This window comes from Mobula hypostoma, chromosome 13 (genome assembly GCF_963921235.1).
Source record: "Mobula hypostoma chromosome 13, sMobHyp1.1, whole genome shotgun sequence".
NCBI lineage: Eukaryota > Metazoa > Chordata > Chondrichthyes > Myliobatiformes > Myliobatidae > Mobula > Mobula hypostoma.
In genome coordinates this window covers 88,257,673-88,274,919 of record NC_086109.1, presented here as the reverse complement: position 1 = coordinate 88,274,919, position 17,247 = coordinate 88,257,673, and the positions used below count along the sequence as shown (strand labels likewise).

At 43.1% G+C, this 17,247-nt stretch overlaps 1 protein-coding gene across 2 annotated transcripts in view; it reads left to right on the top strand.

Moving 5' to 3' along the window:
* Nucleotides 1–2,663, top strand: part of LOC134356003 (kelch-like protein 25) — a 56,417-nt gene extending 53,754 nt beyond the window's left edge. Inside the window, exon 4 of one of the 2 annotated variants that reach the window (XR_010020254.1) lies at nucleotides 2,525–2,663. The gene's annotated coding sequence lies outside the window, so the exon portion shown is untranslated. The remainder of the gene's footprint in view (nucleotides 1–2,524) is intronic. The other variant, XM_063066552.1, reaches the window with a different exon arrangement.
* Nucleotides 2,664–17,247: the final 14,584 nt, after the last annotated feature.

The window sequence follows — 17,247 nt, the reverse complement described above, 5'->3', positions numbered from 1 at the left end:
CAGGTTCAGGTTTCGTTCAGCATGCTCAAGCCAACTGTTCTGCAGTTCCAGTTAGCCTTGAGCTAAAGGAAGGGAGAGAAAGGGTATATTTCACAAGAATACAAAATAGTAATAGGACATCAGACCCTCTCAAGTATGGAAAAGTATTTAATTGGAGAAGGGTAAATTTTGATGCCATTAGGCAGGGTCTTGGGAGTGTAAATTGGGAACAGATGTACCCACGGAAACGCACAATGGTAAGGAAGATGTTATTGATTGTGCACCACTTTGGGTTCTGGGTAAGTTTGTCCCATTGACGCAGGGAAAAGATGGTAGGGTGAATGAACAATAGTTGAAAAGAGATGTGAAACATCTAGTCAAGAGGAAGAGAGATACATAAAGTTTAGGAAGCAAGGATAAATCAGGACTCTTCATAGTTATAAGGTAGCCACTAATTAGCTTAAGAAGGGACTAATGAGCTGGAATGGCCACGATACAGTCCTAGTGAGTGGAATTAATGCAAAACTCAAGCCTTCTACACAGTTGTGAAGAACAGGAGGATGATCTGAGTGAGGATATGATCAGGGATAAAAGAGAAAATGTGCTTGTGCTTGGAGCCAAAGGAGGTAGGCGAGGTCCTTAATGAATACTTTGCTTCAGTACTTACCAGTGAGAGGGACTGACAAATGTGAGGACAGCATAGAACAGGATAATGCGCTGCATCATGTCAACATTAAGAAAGAGGACATGCTGGAACTTTTCAAAAACATTGGGATAGATAAGTCCCCGGGGCCAGACAGGATATGCCCCAACTTACCATGGGAAGAGGTTGTTACTGCTTTAGCAACGATCTTTGCGTCCCCATTAACAACAGGCATAGTACCGGAAGATTGGAGGGTGGGAAAAGTTATTCCTTTATCCAGGAAAGGTAATAGGGATAATCCTGGGAATTATAGATCTTACATCAGTGGTGGGCAAACTATTGGGGAGGGTTCTTAGAGACTGGATTTATGAACATTTGGAGAAGCGTAGCCTGATTAGGGATAGTCAGCACGGCTGTGCGAGGGGCAGTTTGAGCTTTACAAGCCTGCTTGATTTCTTCGAGGAAGTAGTAAAACATATTGATGAAGGTAGAGCAGTGGATGTGGTGTGTATAGATTTTAGTAAGGTGCTTGACAAGGTTCCCCATGATAAGCTCATTCAGAGAGTCAGAGGAATGGGAGCCAGGGAAACTTGGCTGTGTGGATTCAGAGTTGGTTTGCCTATAGAAGGTTGCAGCTGGAGTGTATTCTGCCTGGAAGTTGGTGACCGGTGGTGTTCTGCAGGGATCCATTCTGGAACTCCTGCTCTTCAGGATTTTTATAAATTACTTGGATGAGCAAGTGGAAGGGTGGGTTAGTAAGTCTGCAGATGACACAAAAGGTTGGTGGTGTTGTGGACAGTGTCATAAGTTACAACCTGACACCAATAAGACGCAGAGCTGGGCTGAGAAGTGGCAGATGGAGTTCAATCCAGGAAAATGTTAAGTGATACACTTTGGAAAGGTAAACTTGAAGGCAGAATGCAGGGTGGGTATCAGGATTCTTAGCAGTGTGGGTGAACAGAAGGATCTTGAGATCCAAATCATTAGATCCCCGTAAAGATTCCACACAAGTTAACAGGGTGGTCAAGAAGACATATGCTGTGTAGGCCTGCATTGATTGGTTCAAAGCCTGCCAGGTAATGCGGCATCCTTATAAACCTCTGGGAATACCATACTTGGAATATTGTCTTCAGCTCTGGTCACCTCATTATAGGATAGATGCTGAAACTTTGGAGAGGGTGCAGAGGAGATTTACCAGGATGCTGCCTGGATTAGAGAGCATGTCTTATGAGGAAAGGTTGAGCAAGCTGGGGCTTTTCTCTTTGGAGCGAAGGGGGCTAAGAGACGACTTGATAGAGGTGTATATGTTGACAGAGGCAGAGGCAGAGTGGACAGCTGTTGCCTTTCTCTTGGGCAGAAATGGCTAATACAACAAGCCATAATTTTAAGATGATGGGAAGAAAATGTAGGGGAGATGTCAGAGGTAGCTTTTTTTTTTACATAGAAGACAGGTGGGGCGTGGGGCACTCCTCCAGATGTGATGGTAGAGGCAGATACATTAGGGGCATTTAAGAGACTGTTGGAGAGCCCCATGGATGAAAGAAAAGAGCTACGGGGGGAAGGAAGGGCTAGATTGATCTTGGAATAATTTAAAGGCTTGCACAACATCGTAGAACGAAGAACCTATATCGTGCTGCACTGTTCTATGCTCTATGTTCCACTTCCCCCATCTGACACTAGGCATTAAAATAAAGACATCTGTTCCTAATTACTCCCCGTGAATCCTTAGATGATATCTCATTAGCAATGGTTTTGAAATGCTTTGTACACATTGGTACTTTACACAATTCTGAGCTTTTGTCTTTTTATAACAAGCCTTTTTTTGTTTCACTCTTGTCACAAATCAAGAAATACTATGTTTGTAATCAGTCTTTACAAAGTGGTCTTCTACTTTATCTACAGGAATCTTCACCTCGAGCTTTTGGCAGCTACTCCTCCTAAGATCTTGGACAAAGACTTCTCTTGGCCCGTGAGTCTCGCAGAGCGGAAAGCTGCCAAATCTGTGTTTCGGGCTTCTGATGAGTATCAGTGTCATTGCAGCTGGGAGTTTGACAGATGTGACAGTTTGAAACGTATGGGAACAGATGATGAAGATGAAAGAATCAAGTGAAGGGTGATGATTGGCATGAAATCAAGGAACCTGGCATGGCACTGGCAACTAGAGTTTGTGTACGGTTGTTCTGAAAAACTAGTTACAGAGAAAAGCAGAACAGTTTCTTCATGAAACTACTCTTCATTTGCACTGAGCCACTTTTGAACGGGGCTACTAAAATTTTTTGCATTGTTTTTTTAAATTAGGAAAAGACGAGTCGATCTCCAACAGAGAGCATGGGAAGTTTTTTTTGAATATTTCAGGAAGAGAATTGTGCACAATTTTTATGAAACACTTAGTTAATATGTTGGAAATAGATTAACTGTTGAACTTCTTTTAAATAAAAATGTTTAGAATTTCAATTTCTGTGATTGCATTATTACCTTCTTACTAATCTGAAAAGTTTAAATGAGGTATCTAAGCTTTGAGCCCTCTTATTCTATGATATGAAAGAGAAGATTGGTAGCTCGGGTTGGCTACTTGTTTGTAGTGCTGACTTCTTACTTTCATAGGATGAAGTACAACTTTTCCAGCAGCATTTTCACAAAACTAAGTACAGTACTGTGCAGATGTTTTAAGCACATACCCATATATATATATATATATATATAGCTAGGATGCTTAGACTTTTGCACGGTACTGTAGTAATTTTATGTATTGCACTGTACTGCTGCTACAAAACAAACACATTTCATGACATGCTATATATGAGTGATGATAAACATGATTCTGATATGGGTCTCTATTGTGGATTGAGAGTGGGAAGGGAGTAGGGAGAGGGGAATCATGTTTGGGAAAAGTGGGAGGAAGTGGGAAGCACCAGAAACATTCTGAAATGATCAATTAACCAGCTGAATGGAATCATATGACCTTGCCTGCTGTCTTAGAACCGGGTATGTCTGCACCTGCGCCATTCTCCCGCCCCGGTACTCCTTCTCTGCCACCTGTCCCTCACCCCTTCCGCGGTGCTCCAGTCTCATCATTTCCAGTATCCTTTGTTCCCACTAGATTTGGAAACTCACTTTCCGCTTCACGTTGACAAATACAGTACTGTGCAAACGTTTTGGGCATCCTAGCTCTATATACACACATGCATAAGACTTTTGCATAGGACTGTATATTTACAGAAAACCAGCTTACCCTTCACCATAACGACTTCTACCTACCTATGACATCCCCCCTCTACCTTCCTCCAAACCTTTTACCACTTTATACATTTCTATCAAGTCACCTCTCATCCTCCTTCGCTCCAAAGAGAAAAGCCCTATTTTGCTCAACCATTCCTCATAAGACATGTTCTCTCATCCAGACAGTATCCTGGTAAACCTCCTCTGCATTGTCTCTAAAGCTTCCACATCCTTCCTATAATGAGGTGACCAAAACTGAACACAATACTCCAAGTGTCTTCTAAGCAGTGTTTCAAAGTTCAAAGTAAATTTATTATTGAAGTACTGTATGTATATATCACCATATACTCTCCTGAGATTTGTTTTCTTGCAGGCATTCACGGCAAAACAGAGAAGTACAATATTGTCAGCAAGAATCTACACAGTTTTTGTCAGTATGTTGTTCTGGGTAACTATTCTCAATTTGGTGTTCAAATTCTGTTTAAGTCACTGAGAAAGTGTAGCAGAAAAATGCACTATTTTGCTTCCTGACATTGCCAACTTATTACCAAGGATTCAATTGCAGCCAAATAGTTTACCTTAACGATCAGGAATTCTGCTAGCTTTGAAAGAAAGAGCAGACACTTTTGTTATAATTGCAGTTCATTTTCTTTCAGAACGAGAAATCACAAACATTTTTTCAGAGGACTAAGGTGCCTCATTTAATTAATGTCAATGGAGCAATTTTAACAGATTGCTTCAGAAACACTGGAAAGTAGTCAAGGCTTTTGTTATGATGAAGTAGAGATTAAAGCTGTTGCCAATCATGATTACCAAGATGTTGAGTAGGCTGTGTCTTGGCTCTCTCTTTCACTCTGCATAATGTCTTGGCTGAAGCTAAAAAATTGATGTCAGCCTTCCAAAAACTGCATTCATTAAGCACTGATACACACTGAGATCTTACCCATTTTCCCATGAAGAAGCAGCCAACCAATGCCCTCAAAAGTTCACAAATGGCTACTGATGAAGGCTTTGAGCTGAACTACTGTTTTACCTCGATAAGAATGCATACTCTATGGATGAGCATGATTATTTCTTGGGAACCTTGTAAACTTTACGAGTAAGATGATATGGAGATCTTTAGTCAAAGTTTCTAATCGTACGTGTGCAATCTCAGCATCGGATGAGCAATCGCAAGTGGTGTCTAATACCTGACCAGTTGAGTGCTAACATTGCAGTGTCAGGTCAAGTTCTTGGGGGTGTTAATGTCTCTGGGGATCTATCCTGGGCCCAGCCATTGAAGTATGCATATTAGCGGTTATATTTCATTAGGTGTTTGAGGAGATTTGGTATATCACGGAAGACTCTAACAAACTTCTATAGATATACTGTGGAGAGCATTCTAACTGGTTGCGTCACCGTCTGTTATGGAGGGGCCATTGCACAGGGTCAGAAAAAGTTGCAGTTCATCATGGACACTGGCCTTTGCCCTCTTCTCATTGCCAATAAATATAATTGTAACTTGTAATGTTTCTTATTATTTATTGCGCTGCACTGCCGTTATACAACAAAAAACTTCATGCCATACAGTGTGCCGGTGATATCCAACCTGATTCTGATTCACATTCAGATTCTGAAGTGGTAGACCTGTGATTTGTTTCAAAGCTTCTCGGACCTTAGTAACTGAAGACTTGAGATCATTTAAGGGAGGTCCAAGAGATAGTGTTAAGTATTTGAAAAGCCATTTGTTGCCAAAAATGCATTCTTGCATTCTCAAAAGCAGCTACACTACAACCTACAAACACATCAAGTATCTTTCAACTTTATGCAAGATGCTTCAATGAACTTGGACTTTGGATAAATAATTCCTTGGAGTTTTCTTATCTAACTTGTTCATTTTTGATCGGAATCCAGCCAGAATGGTTTCGTCCAATTACAGTAATTATTTCTTGGAAGTCAGAAGCTACATCATCTGCTCAATAATTATGCAGGAGCAAACTCATGCTTTCATTGAATTAAGAAGCAAAGTAAGTCGTTCAGTATTTATAATTACCCAACACGTTGTTCAGTGAAGCAAAATGACTCTCTACTTTTGATCCCTCCACTAACCTCGCCTGTGGACGATGAATTGTAAACACAAGAGATTCTGCAGATACAGAGGAACACACAGAGTATGCTGGTGGAACTCATCAGGGAAAGCGGCATCTATGGTAAGGAATGAACAGTTGCTATTTCAGCTGTACACCCTTCATCAGGGCTAGAAATGAAGAGGGACCAAGCCAGAATAAGGTGTGGGGAGGGGAAGGAGTACAAGCTAGAAGGTGATAGGTGAAGCCAGGTGAGGGACAAATGGGTGGGTGGAAGTGGGGAGGGGATGACGCAAGAATCTGGGAGATGATAGGTGGAAACTGTAAACGACTAGAAAAGAACTCTGGTAGGAGAGGAGAATGGACCTTGGAAGAAAGCAGAGGAGGGGGGCACAAGATGGAGGTGTGAGGCACATGAGGAGAAGAGAAGAGGTAAGAGGGGAGCCAGATTGGGGAATGGAAAAAGAGAAAAGGGGGAGGGGGGGAGAAATTGCCGAACATCAGAGATATGGATGTTCATGTCGTCAGGTTGGGGGCCACCCAGACTGACAATGAATTTTAGTTGAGTGTAGTAGTGCGATCACTCAAATAGAGTATGACATTCTCCTCAGGGACTGTCTGTTGGTGGGTCCTCAGGTTGCTGTAGAGGCTGACTTGGGATCAATATAACCAGGACGTTAGGGTGGATTCTCGTAATGGGGAATACCAATGCGTGACTTTGTTTAACGCGGAGAGACTGCTGCGTATGCTGCCAGCACACAGTCCTTGACAAATCAGGGTTAGGGTCCAGAGACATGGAGTGCAAGATGTCTGGGAACCCTTCACTGCTGCACTCTTCCTCCCATTGTGATGTGTGATCATCTTCCACCACCACCACCACTGAGGATCTCTCTTATTGTAACATCTCCTTTGACCTTACTGCCATGGGTGACCTTCCAGGAGCTAAGCTCCAGACAACATCTCTCTTGGGATCTCTGAAACTCACTAGCCTCTCCGCCATGAGAAGGTTGCAATCTTCAGAGATTATATCTCCTCACCAAAAAAAAAAACAAAAGTGAGAAAAGATGCAATGCTCTGTTTTTGGTCTTCGACGTCAAAACCCCACGTAGTTGTGTTATTTAAACCTGAGAACTCTACATACCGTTCCACTACCAGATGGAACTAGAAACTGTGGCAGAAAGTTTGCCTTAAGGAGTTTGTATGTTCTCTTTGTGACCACGTTCATTTCCTCTGACTTTACAAAGATGCACAGGTTAGTAAGTTAAAGTTAAAAGTTCAATGTAAATTTATTTTCAAAGTACATATATGTCACCCATATATAACCCTAGGATTCACTTTCTTGTGGGAAAACTCAATAAATCCATAGAATAATAACCACAATAGAATCAACGAAGGACTACATCATTTTGGATCTCCCCCTCCCTCTCCAACTTTCAAATCCCTTACTCACTCTTCCTTCAGTTAGTCCTGACGAAGGGTCTCGGCCTGAAACGTCGACTGCACCTCTTCCTAGAGATGCTGCCTGGCCTGCTGCGTTCACCAGCAACTTTTATGTGTGTTGCTTGAAATTCCAGCATCTGCAGAATTCCTGTTAAGGACCACACCAACTTGGGTGTTCAACTACCGTACAAAAGTCAACAAACTGTGCAAATGAAAAAATAAAGAAAAATAATAACAAATAAGGAAGGAATAAATATCGAGAACATGAGGTGAAGAGTCTTTGAAAGTGAGTCCATAAGTTATGGGAACACTTTAATGATGAGGCAAATGAAGTTGGGTGAAGTAATCCCCTTTGGTTCAAGAATCTGATGGTTGAGGAGAAGAAACTGTTCCTGAAACTGGTAGTGTGAGTCCTGAGGCTCATGTTGCCTTCTTTCTGATGGCAGAAGTGAGAAGAGCACGGTAGCATAGTGGTTAGCACAACGCCTTGCAGCACCAATGACCCGGGTTCAATTCCCGCCGCTGCCTGAGAGGAGTTTGTACGGTTTCCCTGTGAACACATGAATTTTCTCTTGGTTATCCACATTCCAAAGATGTTCCAGTTGGTAGGTTAATGATTAGGCTAGGATTAAATCGAGGGATCACTGGGCAGTGCGGCTCGAAGGGCCTAATCTGCACTGTACCTCAATAAAAATAAATAAAAGACAGTATGTCCAAGGTGGTGGGGTCCCTGATAATGGATACTGCTTTCCTGTGACAGTGTTTCATGTAGACGTCCTCAGTAGTGGAGAGGGCTTTACCCATGATGGTTACATGAGTGAAGTTGGGTGTTATGATCTCATTGGGCCAGAAGGGCCTGTTACCATGCTGAATCTCTAAATAAATAAAAAGGACGACTAAAATACCTGAGTGAGCTGTGATGCATTATCAGATCAGACGTAAGCAGAATTGTGGAATTGGCTCTTGCCTGAAAGCTGGATCCATTCTCCAATATCATTAAAAGAGAATTAAGGGATAGCATTGTTTCTTTTCGCTCACGCTGGCCAACAACTCATATTTGAGAGGTGCATTTACAGTGTTTGGCTCCAATGAGCAGACAGAACATGTTGCAAGGCCACACTCCATCAACATTCATTAACATTATCTGCTTCACGGCTCGTCCCTGGTTTAGTCTCAGTGCAGCCAAATTAACATTGTCCAGATTCAGGTCTTACCATGCAATAGCCTGTTGATTTGTGAGCCTGCAGCTGCCTGCTGTAAATATAAAATCACGCAAGTGCACTTTGAGTAAAATGACGGCAAGCCCATCTGTCCTGCAGAATTCTCATCCCATTTCATAATCCACACAGCAGGAATCTCTTTCGCTTGTGTTATATTGATTCCTGCCTTGTCCACCACAGTCACCAGTTCTCAAACACCAGGATGAAGGGTCTCGACCCGAAACATCAACTGTTTACTCTTTTCCATAGATGCTTCCTGGCATGCTGAGTTCCTCCAGCATTTTGTGTGAGTCACTAATTCTGTCAGTTTTAAGGCATTCAGACATTGTGTAGTATGAGTCATCCTTAACAAAATAATAAATCATCTTTGGACTAGATATTCTCACCCACCCTCAGGTGTTAGAGATTACTTCCATGCCTCTGAGCCATTATTAAGGAACTCTATGACAGATCTAGAGAACTCCTGCAGAAAGTGCATTATATGCATTGAAATCACTGAAAGGATCACTGGGATCTCCCTCTCCCTATTTGGGAGTGCTGTATACAAAGGGCCCAAAGCATATTGAGGATTCCTACCACCCATCCTACAATCTCTTTGACCCACTACCATCAGGAGCACCTCAAGTCTAGGAATGCCAGACTGGTAACATGTAGTGAGACACATGAATACCCTGCCCTCACCAAGATCTCATCACTAGGACAGTGAGCTGTTTACTGTTTACTGTACTGTTGAGTGTTTACTGTTCACCTGTGCTGTGCACTGCATACATTTTGAATTATATTTTTTTTAGATTAGATTATGAGGACATGCAGTCCTCTTTTATTGTCATTTAGTAATGCATGCATTAAGAAATGATACAATATTCCACCAGTGTGATATCACAGAAACACAGGACAGACTAAGACTGGAAAAACTGACAAAAACCACATAATTATAACATATAATTACAACAGTGCAAGCAATATCATAACAAGATGAAGAACAGGCCATGAGCACGGTAAAAAGTTCAAAGTCTTTCGAAAGTCCCACATCTCACGCAGACGGGAGAAGGAAGAAAACTCTCCCTGCCATACCCGACCACAGTCCGACTCTGAGTCGTCCAAAAACTTCGAGCTCCGACCAACCCTCCGACACCAAGCACCAAGCACCATCTCTGCGGAACGCTTCAACCCCAACCCCGGTTGCCCGCAGCAGGCAAAGCTGAGGATTTTGAGGCTTTCCCTCCAGAGATTCTCGATCGCACAGTAGCAGCGGCAGTGAACCAGGCATTTCAGAACGCAAACAACAGGAATTCTGCAGATGCTGGAAATTCAAGCAACACACATCAAAGTTGCTGGTGAACGCAGCAGGCCAGGCAGCATCTCTAGGAAGAGGTACAGTCAACATTTCAGGCTGAGACCCTTCGTCAGGACTAACTGAAGGAAGAGTTAGTAAGAGATTTGCACTAACTCTTCCTTCAGTTAGTCCTGACGAAGGGTCTCGGCCTGAAACGTCGACTGTACTTCTTCCTAGAGATGCTGCCTGGCCTGCTGCGTTCACCAGAAACTTTGATGTGTGTTGTGGGCATTTCAGAAGTTACTCCAGATGTTCCTCCGTGCTCTCACATCTGTCTCCAACAAATCAGAATTGTGCACGGCCCCTATTTAACAAATGCAATATCATTTCACCGGAGAGGCTACGCGTGTAGTAATGACTTACTTTTGCTTTATGTGCTGGTGTGATATACGTCTTGTGGTTGCACATGGTCCGGAGCAAGGTGGTTTCATTTGGTTGTATATATGTACAGGCAGATGACAATAAACTTGAATGTGAATTTGAATTTAAGTTCAGCTGACTAAACCCTGATATAAGGGATCACAACAACATTGGCTACCACGTCTATCTTCCACTGGAGCTAGGTTGCAGGAATGAGTACTAGAGGCATGACTCCTTGCCAAATGTTGAAGGTTATTTTAGCAAACATCGGTGGAATTTTTAGAATCCTTGCAGCTCTCCTGTGCTATGATGACCTTAATTACCCGTGTCAGGTAGCATTTAACCTCTAGGGCTCAGTAGTTTGTTAGAGCTTTATTGTCATTGCTGAAGACAACTAGATTGCAGTGCTGCTTCATTCAGTGCAAAACAGCACACTTGCATTTCACTTACCAAAAGCATAATGACCACATTTAAGATGATGTCTGAGTTATTTAGAATGAACATCTAAGTTACAACTAAATTAAAAATAAATGACTCTAAAATTAAAAGAAACAGTGGCTGCCCCATTCAAGTGTTGCATAAGCCCATGTTATAAAATACGATGATTAAATCAAAAATAGTATCAAGAATTATGCCCGTGTATTGCACTTAGAGATTGTCCATAGTGCCTATGGACTAGGGTTGGGTGGGTGGGGGCATTGTTCAGTTGCACAACAGACCCTGGGGAAAAGAACGTTTTTCAGTCTGGACATCCGTACAGAGATCTCCTGCTGGATGGGAGAAGATTGAAAAGGTGATTACTGGGGAGGGATGAGTCCATCCCTCTATAGACATCATGAGTTCTAGATGGTTTCCATATCTGGTAGTTGTGTCCCAATGCAGTTCCGTGCAGACCTAATCACTCTCTGAAGTGCTTCTTGGTCAATCTTTACGATCGTTACCCATACTGTCATGCAGTAGGTCAGTATGCTCTCGAGTACATGTCAATAAAGTTTACCAGCAGCTTTTGAAGCAGATTCTTTAAACTCCAAAGATAGTATAGGCACTGATGAAGCTTCCCTACTATCTAGGAGGTGTTGGTGGTATAGAAGTCATTGATCACGTTAACAGTTCAAAGCCTTTTCTGGTTTTGACAGCTAATTTGTGTCTTCTGATGGCCATGCCATCTTCTTGCCAGTACCATTGGGAAGGAGGTGCCTGATCGGGCTTGAAGTCCCACACCACCAGGTTCAGCTAGTTCCCTTCACAACTAGGTTCTTGAAACCACTAAGCTTCCTTGGTATAGCAACACTGACCACTTTGCACTACAATGGACTTCGTTTTCTTCTAAACACAAAGTTCAAAGCTGAAAGTAAATTTGTCATCAAAGTACATACTGTATATGTCACCATATACAACCCTGAGATTCATTTTCTTGAGGCCATAATCAATAAATCCAATAACCCTAATAGGTATATGGACAGGAAAGGAATGGAGGGTTATGGGCTGAGTGCAGGTCAGTGGGACTAGGTGAGAGTAAGCGTTCGGCATGGACTAGAAGGGCCAAGATGGCCTGTTTCTGTGCTGTAATTGTTATATGGTTATATAAGTCACTTATAAGTCAAGAGCATCATAACATTTTAAGTAACGTTTGGATATTAAACACACAGCACATATTTTCCTCGTATGAACATATAAAATCATTGCAACGCACCAATATCGCTGAATCAGTGGGAGCCCTGGGCTTGTTTTCCTGCAACAACACGGTCCTATCGAGGGGTGATGGGAGACAGCGATACTCGAAAGGTGGTTGGTTCCTTACGTCCAGTCTATTCCGCAATTTAGTTTTTGTTGCGTTCATTGCAGAGATAAGTTGGAAATGGAAGCAACGTTTTCAGTGCTTCCATGGCTATCTCAGGATATTTAGCCTTGACTTTGATCCGGAATGCTGGCAGAGATGTTATGTCAAACATACTTTTCAGCCCGCCGTCATTTGCAAGCTCAAGGAGTTGATTTCCTTCCCACGCTGACGTGGATGACACGCGGGTAATGACCTCGCATGCATTCAAGCTCAACAGTGGCTGTGACAGGGAATGAGGAAAGGTGCAGCTGACTCTTATTGCCAAATCATATCGTTTCCTCGTGGCCCGGTAGCACATGCTTTGCAGCCCGGTGATTGGGGACCGCTGGGTTATGGAGCGAGTGAAAATTGAATGAAGTTATCCGCTCAGGAACAGTTATTACCCCTCTGATGCTGCTTTCCTGTGCCAACGCCCCCTGTAGATCTGTTCAGTGGTGGGGAGGGCTTTACCCGTGATGGACTGGGCCATATCCACTACTTTTTGTAGGATTTTCCTTTCAAGGGCATTGGTGTTTTCATATCAGCTGTGATGCAGCCTGCTGATGCTGGAAGTCTTGAGCAACAATCACAAAATGTTGGAAGAAGTCAGGCAGTATCAATGGAGGGGAATAAACAATTGATATTTTGGACTGAGGCTCTTCATTAGGGCTGAAAAGAAAAGGCAGAGAACCAGAATAAGAAAGTTGGGGAGGGAATGGAGTACAAGCTGGTAGGTGATAGGTGAGACCAGGTGAGGGCAAAGGTGGGTGTGTGGGGGAGGGGGATGAAATGAAAAGCTGAAAGGTGATAGATGGAAGAGGTAAAGGGCTGAAAATTGAAGGAATCTAATAAGAGAGGGCAGTGGACCATGGAAGAAAGGGAAGGTGGGATACCAGGCGTTGGACAGGTGAGAAGAAAAGAGGTGAGAAGGTAACCAGAATGGGGAATGGAAAAAGACAGAAGAGGACAGGGGTTCTAATTTTGTTCTAATTGTGTTTTCTCTTATAAAAATTGTGTAAGTTTACGTTTTTCTTGTGATCTGATGCTACAACACTGTGCAAAAGTCTTTGGCACAATATATATAGCTAGGGTACTTCAGACTTTTGACCAATACTGTAGTAATTTTATGTATTGCATTGTACTGCTGCTGTTATAAAATAAAAACTAATTTCATGATATACGTGAGTGATGATAAACCTGATTCCGATATTTGTCTCTATTGTGAACTGAGAGAGGGAAGGGTGCAGGGAGAAGGGAATCATGGTAGGGAAAAGGGAAAAGAAGTACAATTCCCTGCCTGTTCTGGTGGAGTTTGATCCACGTGTATATTAATCTGAAATTTAACAGAGATAGGTGCTTTGTGCCAAATGGGGAATCGCATCTACTCCCATCAGTGTACACTGTGTGCATCGACAGCAATGTACACCATTGCCACAAACTGCCATCGCTTTTCTGAAAGAACTACCAAAATGGTAATCTTCACCAAAGACTGGAAGACTAAGAGCAGCCGGTGCATGAGAACCATCAGGTTTCTCTTCAAGTTAGTCAACCATTCTTGCCAGGATATTTTTTAGCTCCTTCATCACCTCTGGTTCAATGTCCTGGTGTTCCCAACTTATCATGCATTGTGGAAGTATTCCCAAAACGTGAATTGCAACAGTTCAAATAACAACCATTAAATAGCAAAATAGCATTTAAAATACACCCTGTCAAAGAACAACAAAGAAGAATGCACTAATAACCATTTTATTAGACGCAACTGTACACCACTTGTTAATGCAAATATCTGATTAGCCAATCATGTGGCAGCAACTCAGTGCATAAGAGCATGAAGACAAGGTCAAGAGGCTCGGTTGTAGTTCAGACCAAACATCAGAATGGAGAAGAAATGTGATCTAAGTGACTTTGACCATGGAATGATTGTAAGTGCCGGATGGGGTGTTTTGAGTATTTCAGAAAAATGCTGATCTCCTGGTATTTTTACCCACCACAATCTCCAGAGTTTATTGAGAATGGTGCGAAAAACGAAAAAAAAAACACCCAGTGAGTGGCAGTTCTATGGGTGTAAACGCCTTGCTAAAGAGAATGGCCAGATTTGTTCAAGCTGACAGGAAGCGACAGTAACTCAAATAACAATGTATACAACAGGGACATGCAGAAGAGCATCTCTGAATGCACAACATGTCGAACCTTGAAGTGGATGGGCTTCAGAAGCAGAAGACCACAAACATACACTCAGTGGCCACTTTATTAGGTACAGGAGGTGACCAATAAAGTGGCCACTGAGTGTAGATGCTTTTTTTTAGAGATACAGAATGGTAATGGAATCTTCCAGTCCAGCAAGCCCATGCAGCCCAGTTACACCAATGTGACCAATTAACCTTCTAACCCCGTGCAATGTACGGATGAGCGTGTGCCTTCAAGAACATAATGTTCATACCCAAACCAAGAGCCATGGATGAACCAGAAGATTCATAGTCTGCTGAGGGCTAGATCTGTGGCATTCAAGACCAATGATTCAGAACTATACAAAAAGTCCGGGTATGAACTATGGAAGGTTATCTTAAGAGTGAGAAAACAACTCCGATTGAGGTTAGAGATGGAATCGGACGACCGTCAGCTCTAGCAGGGTTTGCAGGCTAATACTGACTACAAAGCAAAACCTAACATCATGAATGGTTGTGATGCTTTACTCCCAGAGGAACTCGATGTCTTTTATTCATGTTTTGGAAGGGGGAACAAAACTACAACTATGCGAGTCCCTGAGGCACCTGGTGACCCTGTGACCTCTGTCTTCGGGAATAACATCAGAACATCTTTCAAAAGGATGATCTCTCAGAAGGAGTCAGGCCCCAGTGGTGAATCTGCTAGGGGAATGAAAACCTGTGCCAACCAACTGGCAGACATGTTGAAGGGCATCTGCAGTCTCTCGCTGCTATAGTCAAAGGTTCCCATCAACTTCAAAAGGGCAACAACCTCGCACCCCATCCTCATCGAGGGATAAGAAGTGGAAAGGGTGAGCAGTTTCGACTGGGGTGATATACTGCATCCGGTGCTCCCAATGTGGCCTTTTATATATTGGTGAGACCCGACGCAGACTGGGAGACCGCTTTGCTGAACATCTACGCTCTGTCCGCCAGAGAAAGCAGGATCTCCCAGTGGCCACACATTTTAATTCCACATCCCATTCCCATTCTGACATGTCTATCCACGGCCTCCTCTACTGTAAAGATGAAGCCACACTCATGTTGGAGGAACAACACCTTATATTCCGTCTGGGTAGCCTCCAACCTGATGGCATGAACATTGACTTCTCTAACTTCCGCTAGGCCCCACCTCCCCCTCGTACCCCAGCTGTTACTCATTTTTATGCACACATTCTTTCTCTCACTCTCCTTTTTCTCCCTCTGTCCCTCTGAATATACCTCTTGCCCATCCTCTGGGTCACCCCCCCCCCCGTCTTTCTTCCCGGACCTCCTGTCCCATGATCCTCTCGTATCCCCTTTTGCCTATCACCTGTCCAGCTCTCGGCTCAATCCCTCCCCCTCCTGTCTTCTCCTATCATTTTGCATCTCCCCCTCCCCCTCCAGCTTTCAAATCCTTTACTCACTCTTCCTTCAGTTAGTCCTGACGAAGGGTCTCGGCCTGAAACGTCGACTGCGCCTCTTCCTGTAGATGCTGCCTGGCCTGCTGCATTCACCAGCAACTTTGATGTGTGTTGCTTGAATTTCCAGCATCTGCAGAATTCCTGTTGTTAGCAGTTTCAAGTTCTTGGTTGTCAGTATCTCAGAAGATCTATCCTGGACCCAACATATTGATCCAATTACAAAGAAGATACTACTGCAGATATGTTCCATTAGGAGTTTGATAAGGCTTGACATGTCTTCAAAGGCTCTCACAAATTTCTACAGATCTACGGTGAAGAACACTCTAACTGGTTGCATCACTGTCTGGTATGAAGTGGCCACTGCATAGGGTTGGAAAAAGCAGAAAAATGTTGCAAGTTCACCCATCTCCATCACAGGCATTTACCTCCCCAGCACCGAGGACACCTTCAAAAGGCAATGCCTCAAAAATTGTGACATCAATGATTAAGGATCCCTATCATAGGACCATAAGACATAGGAGCAGAATCAGACAATCTGGCCCGTTGAGTCCGCTCTGCCATTCAGTCATGGCTGATCCTTTTTTCCTATCTGCCCCTCAACCCCATTTCCCGGCCTTCTCTCCATAACCTTTGATGCCATGTCCAATCAAGAACCTATCAACCTCTTCCTTAGATGCACCCAACAACCTGACCTCCACAGCAACAAATTCCACAAATTCACCACCCTTTGGCTAAAGAAATTTCTCCCATCTGTTTTGAAAGGGAGCCCCTCTATTCTGAGTCTGTGCCCTCTTGTCCTAGACTCTCCCACCATGGGAAACATCCTTTCCACATCTACTCTGACTCTGCCCTCCAACATTCGAAAGATTTCAATGAGAACCCACCCCCCCACCCCATCCTTCTGAATTCCAGTGAGCACAGACCCAGAGCCATCAAACGTTCCTCATATGATAACTCTTTCATTCCTGGAATCATCTTTGTGAACCTCCTCTGGACCCTCTCCAATGCCAGCACATCTTTTCTAAGATGAGGGTCCCAAAACTGTTCATGATACTCAAAGCAAGGCCTCGCCAGTGCCTTGTAAAGCCTCAGCAATACATCCTTGCTCTGAATCTAGATCTCTTGAAATGAATGTTAACATGGTATTTGCCTTCCTCACCACTGACTAAACCTGCAAGTTATCATCCAGGACATGCTATCTTCTCATTGCTACCATCAGGGAGGAGGTACTCAACATTTCAGGAACAGCTTCCTCCCCTCCACCACCAGATTTCTGAATGGATAATGAACCCATCAACACTACCTCATCTTTCTGCACTACGTATTTGCTTTAAATGTAATCTTCTTATTGTAAATTATATATTTTTTCTTATTTCTGTGTATTGCAATGTACTGCTGCTCAAACCATCCAATTTCATGACATATGCCAATGATATTAAACCTGATCCCAATTCTGTGGGAGGAAACCAGAGTACCCGGAGGAAATGCACACCGTCTCTGGGAGAACGTGGTGGGATTATATCACCATTGAGTTCGTTACATTAAACAAAGTAATTCA